Below are 9,612 nucleotides of genomic sequence, written 5' to 3' on the forward strand. Positions count from 1 at the left end.
GGGAGTGCAAGTATATGATTAGTTTCAAAGTGACCATCTTTCATTGCTGCTTGTATGTAGCAATTCCAGCCTGGTATTTTACTTGTACTCAAGTAGCTTCCACATACACTCTAAAAAATTAAGGGTATAAAAGGGGTGGAAAAGGGGTATTTCTAGTGGTTAAAATAGCATACCCTATCGGGGTATATAAGAACTATAATATACCCTTTACAATATACCCATATCAAGGGTATAACATATACTTGAGATACCCTTACTTAGGAGTGTATTGCGGGTAAAGAATACCCTTTTACAGGGGATTCTATACGATATAAATACCCGTGTATATTAATTATAATTATATAATTAATATCCATTCCACCATTAGGTGTAGTTATAGCTTGCAGTATATAAAATCATAAGGTCAATGATTTCAAAAGTTGGTTTATCAATTTATTTTTTCCATTGCACTTGAAAATCAAAAGTATATATATATATATGTATATATATATATATATATATATATATATATATATATATATATATATATATATACAGTATATATATTTATATACACATATATATATATATATATATATTTATATACACACACATATATATATATATATATATATATATTTTTTTTTTGAAGTAAGTTTATATTGTTGCCAAAAGTCACTTGATAATATATACTGGGGCTAGAGGACTGTAATTAAGTATATTTGATGATTTGAGGCTTTATGACGAGCATACCAATTTGCAGCCCTCTAGCCTCAGTAGTTTTCAAGATCTGAGGGCGGATAGGAAAAGGGCGGACGGACAGACAAATTGCCATCTCAGTAGTTTTCATTTACAAAAAACAAAGTCAGTATAATATGCATATTATCATCAATTTAAATTCATAACATAAGGAAAATCAACCACATATAGACTCAATGTTATGCCATGCCATTTTTTTTTTTTTTTTTTTTTTTTTTGGGGGGGGGGGGGGGCCATGTACAAACAGAAGAGGGTAATTTGCAGTTATGTTGAAATATATAAGATTCTTTAGAATAACAAAGTTTTTTAAATTGGTTTTGGATATTCCAATGAAAATACAAAATGTGACTGAAACAAACATTCAAAAGCATTTGTAAACTTGGAGTTGGCCTAGAAAAAACAGCTGCCATTGATGTGAAGCTGATATTCTCCTCCTTGAAAGGTGAGGACTGGAGCTGTAGATTTTATATCCTGGAAAGGAGTATCAGAAACAGTGTGAACTGACCAGTTATATATACATTGGGAAAAGATAATTTTAGCAAGGTATTTTAATGCATTAATACCATTTAAATGAATGCATTGTTTGACAGCTTTTAACAGGGAAGCGTGCAGGGATATAAGTTGATACTGTATAAGGTAATCACTAGTTTTTGTTGCCTTTCTGGTGTCTAGCAGAAATAATTTTTAGGGTGAAAGTATATTTCGACATGTTATATACACAAAAGGACAACATATATGTATAATGCAGTATAGCAACAGTAATAATACTATGCATTTTAATAACAGTGGGTTACCTCTTGTGAATGAACTAGAAGATATTCCTCACACTCTCTAAAGAGTGATGGCAGAAGCTGCAAAGCAAACCGTACGCAGAAAACTGTGAGAAGAAAATATTTGTTAGTGTGCCTATGCCTAAATATATATATATATATATATATATATATATATATATATATATATATATATATATATATATATATATATATATATATATATATTTATATATATATATATATATATATATATATATATATATATACATATATATATATATATATATATATATATATATATATATGTATATATATGTATATATATACATATATATATATATATATATATATATGTATATATATGTATATATATACATATATATATATATATATATATATATGTGTGTGTGTATGTATATATATATATATATATATATATATATATATATATATATGTGTGTGTGTGTGTGTGTGTGTGTGTGTGTGTGTATAAAAAAGAAAGAAAAAAATATAATGCATAAATACCTAACTGTCTGCTACCTCAAGTCAAATTTTTTTCAGAACCACTTCTGAAGATGGCCTATTGTTAGGTTAAATGTCTTGAGAAGAGATTTGGGGACATAGTTAACCAACTTAATGGTGATTTTTGTGACCTCACAAGGAAAATTACTCTCTCTCTCTCTCTCTCTCTCTCTCTCTCTCTCTCTCTCTCTCTCTCTCTCTCTCTCTCTCTCTCTCTCTGTATATATATATATATATATATATATATATATATATATATATATATATATATATATATATTATGTATAGGGGTGTGTTTAACAGTAAGAGACTGGTCAAGAGTGGTAACCGAACAGTGGCTGAAACTTTTGTGAATCACATCTCTGACTTGATGGGGTAAGTTTAAGTTAGCGTGAGTTATTTTTAAATTGACAAAATATTTCCATGATATTCACCAGTTCTCTGATCTTCATCTAAAGTGCTATCCATGCCTTCTTGATACCCTGAGTAGTGTCTTTTTTAGTTTTTGGAGCGTAACGAAGCATACTTCATGAGCTTAACGATAGAGGCTTGTAATTTTAGGTAGTTACTCCAAAGAGGCTTGAAAATACCATGATGTTCAGCTTCCCTTGGAAGCTGAAATAATAAAGCGTCACAATTTATGCAATCTAGTTTTTTTCTAAAAATATTTGTTTAATAGTAATAATGACAATTTCTATTCCTTCTGCCACAACAATGTTTTGTCTATGAAAAAATGATTGTTATTTAATGTGAAGTATGATATTATCAATAATAAATGTAATATAACAAAACACATGATAAATCACAATCTTTCAAATCCACCCCCTCCCCCCGCCATCAAAAAAAAAAAAAAAAAAAAAAAACATCAGAAATAAGATGCCAATGACAATGAAACTTACAAAATTTCTTTACCTTAGAGCTGGAAAATCTAAGAGGATGTCTTCCACATACAAATTTGGATCGTTAATATTCTTCCATCTGAAGGCAAATGTCCTCTCCATTTTTCTTGCAAGCATAGCAAGATCAGGTGATCCTTTTTTATATTCAGCCTTTAAAATATCTATGTGGCTGAGTGTAGTCACTTCATCATCTCCAGGGCCTTCTAAATCAATCTGGAAAATAAATTAATAAAGAGTGGTTATATGAAGTATCATTATCGTGAATAACTAACCATAATCTCAAGAATGTTAGCAACTAGAACTGCAAGTGAGTGTGCCTGTAGTATGGAGGCAACAAGACATATGAAAGTAAGATAGAATGAATAAGCCCTTGTCCCTTTACACCAAACAAATTATAAACTGACAAGAGCAAATAGGTTGCCTCATTCTGTTAATCTTCAACTTCTTCCATTTTTAAATAAGCAGGCAGGAATAGAAATAAAAAAATATAGTACCTTAAGTTTTTCTTTTCTTACAGGCCTCCCTTTCTTCATCCACTGTTTCTGCAACCCTCTTACGACCTCCTGTCCCTAGGCAACCAAATTTTTTTTAAGGAATTACACATTATTCAGTTCTAATGGCATTCGAATATTTTTCACCTTGGTACGAAGGGACATCCTCCAACATTTCTGTTGAATAACAAAAAACAAAATGCCCTTAGAATACATACGCTGTAGTTTAGTACACTACAGTGTACATGTGATACACTATATCCTAAAAGATAAACTTACATTAGAAATATAAACCATGTGAGAGATAAAGAGTTGTATGATTCCTTGATTCAGCATGTGAAATCCCAGATGGCTGTATTGTAATAATTACATACTGATTATTGACCTTTATGTATAAAAGAGAATATGAAACCATAAATATAGTTAAGTTTACCATGCCTAAACATTGCACAGTTAGTAACATGTAGAGATTTGTGAAAAAATTCAGATAGATACAGTACTTCCAGTGATCAAACATCTCATAAGGGGTATAATGAAGAGTGTTGAGTGTTATGAATTACTTATTTTTCCCACAAGCAACCAAAACATATTTTACAGAATAGTTAATAATACAAAGTTGAAATATATTGGCATACATTAACATTATACTTCCATACGCTAAATCTAGAAAGCTACTTATGCTTTGATCAAGTAAATAAAAATGGACAACAAACACAGGTGAGATGGACATTATATAGTGAACATTAATAACAGTGTACACACAGGTGAGATGAACATCACATAGTGAACATTAATAACAGTGTACACATTCTCACAGGGTCTCCAATGTGTGGATATTCTCTGAACAGGGCATTCACTAGGTTGGTGTATCCTTGCTTTGACAGTGTCCTGAATAAAAACCTGACACTATTATATTATGAACAGGAAACAATTCACAGAAAATAAGTTATTGCCTTGCACAATCCTGCAGGCTGTGTAGTATATACATACTATATATCATTTTTATTTATAAGCTGAGAGATTACAAAACTATAATGTTTAATAATACACTGAAATTTAATTAATATTGTTGCAGACAATATATGAGCAAGGGATAACATAATATACCAGGGGCATTTAAGGTATGAAAGCAATGAAATAGATAAAGAATGAGGTACTTACACAATATGCTTCTTCACTAGATCATCTGTAAGGGCCCTGATGACTGCCCTTCTGTTTGAAGTCCCAGGCAGGTAATCCTGTGGACTTTTTCTTGTTTGTAAGATGGTCTTTATGCATGGTGAAAATAGAGGCAGTCTGAAATGTTAAAAATTATATGAGGTGAGCATCAAGAGAAGGCCACTCTGGTAATGAATACATTCAAAAAAGCGTGCCTAGAAATAATTTGTTATAAAGAGCAGCAACTCACTTGTAATTCTATAAATCATTCCAAAGTTCATCAGGGTTTTCCTCATCATCAGTGAACGAAGTGTCTATTTGGGAAGTTGGTGATTGTTCTCCTGACGTACTGCTCTGCGTAGAGGTTATGCCTGACGTACTGCTTGTTTGGGTAGAAGTTATTTCTGATGAGTTTCCCGTCGGAGGTGACTGCGTTTCAGCTCCAGGTTTGGCATCCAGCTTTGAGGGAGGAGATGAGCCCTTCAAAATAGCCTGCTCCCTTAGGTAAAGGAGCTGTTTTCCTATTGGAGGAATCAGCACCCCAATCATCTTCTCACTAATTTCCCAAATGGCTTGCCCTTCCATCTCATTGTCTAATGAAATATAAATAATCACAGTCTTTTTAAAAAGTTTGGTACAAATATCCACATTATGAATTGCTTAAACTTTACATTACTGTTTAAAAAAACATGCTCATATAATAATTTTTCAGTACCAAAGAGAAAAAAACGAATACTTCATAATCTTACTTAAGGTATTGGAGGTACTTGTTGACAAAGAATATAGAATAAGCATATGTTACTTGATTTTTCTTGTAAATTCTATGTTTGTGACTGTCTAGTAAAGAATTAGGGAGAACAATAAGCCAAACTGACTCAGGTTCAACTTCATATGCATGAGCAATCTCATTATACTTCTGAGGTAAAAACAATTTTAGACAAAATTACCACTCATCTTCCAATAATGCTATGTGTTTAACTTGTGCAAAACATGGAATTTCATCAATGCAATCTAAAATATAGATTGAATTAATGTTATGAACTATGCCATCAACTTTCAGACAATTTACAACTTTAACTGTGTCAGGTAATGGTTTACCAATCTTATCTTGAAGAGCAACTTTTAGGGATTGTGGTAAGCTGTTTACATCAATATATTTTACTGCAGTGTGTGGTTCCTTTCCCTCATGCAAAAAGCATGTAGATGCAAGTGCATGAGCAACTTTCATTTGATGTCTTTCAGCCACTGTTTGAGTTACATTCTTAAAATTCCTAGTATTTACAATAAGTTTTTTAAAATATTGATGTTTAGCCTCAAAATTCATACACCACAAATTTCTAAGGTGTCCGAATTTCTCTATTTGTGATGGAAAGTGCATCATGAAATGATGTTTAGGTATTAAATTACCAAGAACAAATGTGCTCTTGAATTTTAGAAGATAGGATTCAATTAAGCTCCCTAAAAAGGGTAGAGAATCTTTCTCAATAACTGGACTGAAAATAAAATCCATACATTGCCTCGTTGTTATGTAAACATCCCATGCTGCAGAGCTCCCCACAGAGGTAAGATCAACAAGCTGAGGCAGGATTAGAAAAAGCTCTAACTTCTGTGAAGCCTTACCCACAGTCTTGCAACCACCACTAAAAAATGTCAGAAAAAGAATTAGGCTTATCACTGACAGGTAACCTCGTGTGAAGGAGGGATTCATTCAAATCTTTAACTGTAACAAGCTTCTCATTATAAAGTTGTTTAAGAACAAGCTCAGCTGTGAGGGGAATGATTCCTTCAAGACAGTCATGCATTATATCTGAAGGAAATGCCTCAGGAACTTTGAAGTAACTTAGTTGAGAGAATGGACATCTATGCTTGATGCCATATATAGCTGCATCTGCTGCATCATCATCAATGAACTTGATTTGATCGGCATAAGCAGCATTATTCCTCTCTCTAAGTTTAGATATGCACAATGTGTCCCTGAACTGAGAGTATTTTATAGAACAAAATCTACAAAAGGACCCTGAATTAAAATGTGTCTGAAAACCAGCCACAGAATGGGAAGATAAATTATCTCCCAGCACAACCTCCAATACTGCTGAAAGTTTAAGTTTTTCGAGCCTGCCTCATACTCAATGCCATTTTCAAGAGTTTGCAAGTCTGTTAACAACGGCTCAAACAATGCTTGGTATGTGCGATCATATAATTTCAAATACTTATGCCTAGCTAGTAAGCGCAAAAATATGGTATCTTTATTTCTGTAGATTTTAGGCAAGTTTCCAATTGTAAAATGCACTACAGTTAATTTGTACTCCCCTTGCTTGGCACCAATTAGATTGCAGAGTTCAAACTCATCTATGTACATGTGAAAGCTTACTAACACCTGTTGAAGAGCGTTCAGTATTATTACTGCACTGACCATCACAAGTGTCATATAAAACATTTGGGTGATGACTACTATGTTAATTTTTTTGCACTTGTTTCTGGACATCAATCCTTGAAAGAAATGCTTTTAGCATATCAATTATAAGGACATAATGATATGTGGAGTCTCTGTCATAAACAGATAATAAATATGTACGTGGTGCAACATAAGGAAAGTTTGATATAACATTGTTCTTTAATTTGAACTTACTGTTGACCGCATTTATCTCCTCATCAAACACTGTTTCCTGAGCCATTAATTTTTTGTAGGTTTGAGAATTCTTTGGGTAACATCCATGTTCTTCTAAGAAACATTGATTTATCATTTGTTTAAATGTATTGCCAGTAAAATTCAGTAAAAACTCTAGCTCTGAAATTAGAAACCTTTGCAAATTGTCTGGTAGCATGTGACTCTTTTATACCAAGTGGGTAGTGTGCAAAATGCTTTGTAAAATCCCCCTTCACACCTTCTTGGCTTTCACCACAATTGTTTCCAGGTGAATCGGTTTCCTCAGTATGTTCATGCTGTGGCTTCTCAGCATTGTTTATTATGTTTGATTCTGCAAGTTTTGGAGAACTAATTGAGGGGAAGTCAAAGAATTCTTTTATTGCATGATTTCTTTGATCATGCCGCTTACATGGCGTCACTCTTGTAAACTTTTTATAACAATCATGATCAAGACAATTGATTTTGAACTTTTTCTCATGTTCATGAAATATCTGTCAGTGGTTAGTGTATTCACAAAAACTCTAAATTGGCAAACTACAAAATGGTTAAGGAAGTGGATGGGCTTTGACATTAGGCATTATGTTGTTCTACAGATCTGTAAAAAGAAAAGTTAATTACGGTTCTGTAACATTACTAATCAATTTAAAAAGAAACAGAAATTGTACATGTGGTGAGTTTGGTTAATGACTACATCATTTAATGCAAAAATTGTGACAAATACAAGAAAAAAAGCACTCAGAGCTCAGACCTCTGCCAAGGAGGTCAGATGCAGAATTGAAAGACACATTTTGGTTTCGGTTTGACACCTATATGATGATTCTACCGGGAATTAGCGTGAAAAAAAAAAGTTTGTTTTTTGTTTTTCTTTGATCTTGACCTTAACCTTTGCATCATGTGATATATGGTCGGAGGCAGAATTTTAAGATGCACTCATTTTGGTTTTAAGTCAATAACTATATTTAGACAAGTACTTCAATAGTTTAATATAGAGGAAAAAACAAATGTTTGCTGAAAAGTAAATATTTCTTATTTGTTCACGCAAAGAACTTACCCGCAAAAGATTGAACATATTTTTGTTATCCTATTTTTTTAAGCCAAGCAGAAACCTCGGCAATGCCCAAGGTTGACACCATTACCTCTGTAATAGATCCTAATATTAATATAAAAAAGCTAATAGCACCTCTACCATCATATATAAAGGAATGAAGATATATATATATATATATATATATATATATATATATATATATATATATATATATATATATATATGGGTCATTCCATGTAAATTCACCAAAAATGTAATCATTACTGCTTAAAATCTATTACGTACTGCATGCAGTGGTCCCCAAACTTTTGTAGGCTGTGTCGCTGTGGGCTACAGCTGTTGTGATCACAGTGGAGTATTACCTCCCCTAATGCTAAGTTTCTGCAAAAATTGCTAGAGGTATAAGAACGTGTATAACTAAATAGAAAACTAAGGCAGTATGGTGATTCATTGTGCCGCGGCGGAGGCAATTCGGTGCTACTATAGTGTGAGCCTCACACTATGGCGGTAGACCTCACACTGTGAGGTCTACCGCCATATGTCGCCTACCCAGGTGGAGGGTGAGGTCTACCGCGTGACCAGCGTCCCAGAGCCCTGCACCTAAACCATCGAACATATGAACACTGAATTGCCCAAATCCATCAAAAATGTGACCTGTCCACGTGACTTGCCCATATAAAAGGAAGCAAATAGAGCTCCTTAATCAGGAAGCTAAAACGATGATTCTGAAGAGAATGCGAGGTGTTGGTCGTCAGCTGTTCCATTCTCATCTTGATCACTTTTGCTGGAAGGTGATGAAAAAAATTCCAATGATCTATTTGTGTCATTCTTAGAGGATGTATGAAGTGTGTATCGCTAGAATAAATGCAACCTATTATTACTATTATTATAATTCTACTCCTTATATTATTATTATATTTTTATTATTGTGGTTTTGTGCATTGAGATTCATGTGACCTATAACACTTTTTATCATAATTTTTACGTATGGCAGTATAGCAATGTTGTATGTATGTTTCTTATTATCTGAAATGCTGCCTTGATTAAATTCCAAGTTACTCCTCTCCATTATTTCTGCATTCTTTTAAAAGTCAAAATTACCATACATACATTATTTCCTACTTCAATGTTACGAATAAAAATTGTCAGACATCACCATTAGGTTTGCATTCAGGCTGTGATAGTCTAAAAATAATTATTACTAACACCGGGGAAAATAAGTAAGAAATTATCATTAGTACTTATTACAGAGAGAGAGAGAGAGAGAGAGAGAGAGAGAGAGAGAGAGAGAGAGAGAGAGAGAGAGAGAGAGAGAGAGAGAGAGCGAGCGAGCGTG

The 9,612-nt window shown here is 33.0% G+C and overlaps 1 pseudogene; it reads right to left on the reverse strand.

Moving 5' to 3' along the window:
- Positions 1-2,680: 2,680 nt before the first annotated feature.
- On the reverse strand, positions 2,681-8,951 carry LOC137659950 (sterile alpha motif domain-containing protein 3-like; annotated as a pseudogene).
- Between the last annotated feature and the right edge of the window lie 661 nt (positions 8,952-9,612).

The sequence above is a fragment of the Palaemon carinicauda genome, chromosome 20, assembly GCF_036898095.1.
Source record: "Palaemon carinicauda isolate YSFRI2023 chromosome 20, ASM3689809v2, whole genome shotgun sequence".
NCBI lineage: Eukaryota > Metazoa > Arthropoda > Malacostraca > Decapoda > Palaemonidae > Palaemon > Palaemon carinicauda.